The sequence below is a fragment of the Salvelinus sp. IW2-2015 genome, unplaced genomic scaffold (genome assembly GCF_002910315.2).
Source record: "Salvelinus sp. IW2-2015 unplaced genomic scaffold, ASM291031v2 Un_scaffold789, whole genome shotgun sequence".
Lineage (NCBI taxonomy): Eukaryota > Metazoa > Chordata > Actinopteri > Salmoniformes > Salmonidae > Salvelinus > Salvelinus sp. IW2-2015.
The window spans coordinates 483,196-484,831 of record NW_019942614.1 but is presented as its reverse complement, the minus strand read 5'-3'; the positions used below and the strand labels follow the sequence as shown (position 1 = coordinate 484,831).

At 41.3% G+C, this 1,636-nt stretch overlaps 1 protein-coding gene across 1 annotated transcript in view; it reads right to left on the bottom strand.

Annotated features, from left to right (window-relative positions):
* limd1a (LIM domains containing 1a) overlaps positions 1-556 on the bottom strand; it is a 60,845-nt gene extending 60,289 nt beyond the window's left edge. Inside the window, exon 1 of the mRNA XM_024136146.2 lies at positions 22-556. The gene's annotated coding sequence lies outside the window, so the exon portion shown is untranslated. The remainder of the gene's footprint in view (positions 1-21) is intronic.
* Positions 557-1,636: the final 1,080 nt, after the last annotated feature.

Sequence of the window (1,636 nt, the reverse complement as noted above, 5' to 3'; positions counted from 1 at the left end):
ACTCCCAAAGTAAAATATTACCGCAGTCTACTGTCCAGTCCAGGCAGCGGAGAGAGAGCACTGTCACGCGGTATTCTGACGTGGAGATCCCAACCCGAAGTTAAAGTACAGTTTCTCCCGTAATGTGTCAGCTATCCCGCAGAAGCAATTATGCCTAGGCCTACTCCGGAATGGACAAAGATCCGAATAATAGCGAGAAGAAGCTCCGTCGTTTCCTCRGTGAGCCAGCTGACTCTGCTCGCAACAGGATACTGTCTGGTTATAAAGTCAGATCAGATAGCCTACGACCCAGCCTGCGCCCCCTTTCCGAACTTCACTATGGCGCTCACAGCCGAAGCCTCCATTCAAAAAACGTTGTTTGCAACTTTGTAGCGAGTGAATAGGTTCCAAACTTTTCCTGCAAGTTGCTGAACAAATTCCACGGTGGTCCTCTCACAACGCCAACTAAGCTCTCCTATAATTAAACGGTTATTACAAGTGCGTAGGCATAACACTGAACTAAAGCAAACCTCTTGATCCGAGGGTGGATAGTGTGGAGTCGACCGTGGGATTAGGGTGCGCTGTTTGATTTTAAAGGCGCAGTGTTCACTTCATTCTGGGGTAGATTTTTTTCATGATATCCGGACCCCCAGATATCTCAAGGCACATAGCATAACAAACATTTACCTTTAGGCTATGTTCTTTTTTATCACACATTGTTTATTGATAAGTTTACTTTATACCCACAATCTCTTTGGCTACCTTGTTGGTGCAGGACCAACTGAATTCAAGTTCATTATGAATCAACAGTGTAATAGCTAAGGAATCATGTAGGGCTACAAAGTGTGATTTGCAGTCTAAATGAGTATTATAGTCCCTATAAAAAAAATTGTCCACATATGGTTCATGTGGATTTATATGTTCAGATGACTCAAGTTCATATGATGTGCTGACAGATGCATATCGGCTGCTTTGACATGTTCACATACATGTTTTTAACAGATGTTATTGCGGGTGTTGCGAAATGCTTGTGTTTCTAGCTCCAACAGTAAAGGAATGGAATTAAGAAAATATAAATATTTGGACGAGCAATGTCGGAGCGGCATAGACTAAAATACAGTAGAATGTAATAAAATACAGTATATACATATGAGATGAGTAATGCAAAATATGTAAACATTACTAACTGTGTGTGGAAAAGGAGGGGGGATTCTTTCTCAAACTGACAAGTTGGGATACATCTGTATTTTTCTGTGTCCTTGGTGGGGAGTTTAAGTACTGTGTATGAATCCCAATGTCTGTGGAGCCGAGCTGTATACATAGAAGCATGGAGACTGTGAGAGGGGTGGTTGGCTGTCTCAAAAGAGAATGTTTATAAGGCACCGTCAGTAACCATCTGTACATTAATTAGGAAACAGTCACCACAAACAGCCATCCTCAAAAAGGAGCTGAGTACACTTGTTTATAACGTTCTCATGCAAATACCCACCAACAACAGACAGGCACTAGTTTGAGCTAATTAAGATTGTGATGGAAATCTTGTTGGAGAAAATCATGTTGTTTTAGCTGCTCAAATTAATCAGCATCAACAATTAAAATATGGATATTTATTAAGCAGAGCTCTCCCTTCCAGCAAATGCGTAACGTATCTCTCTCT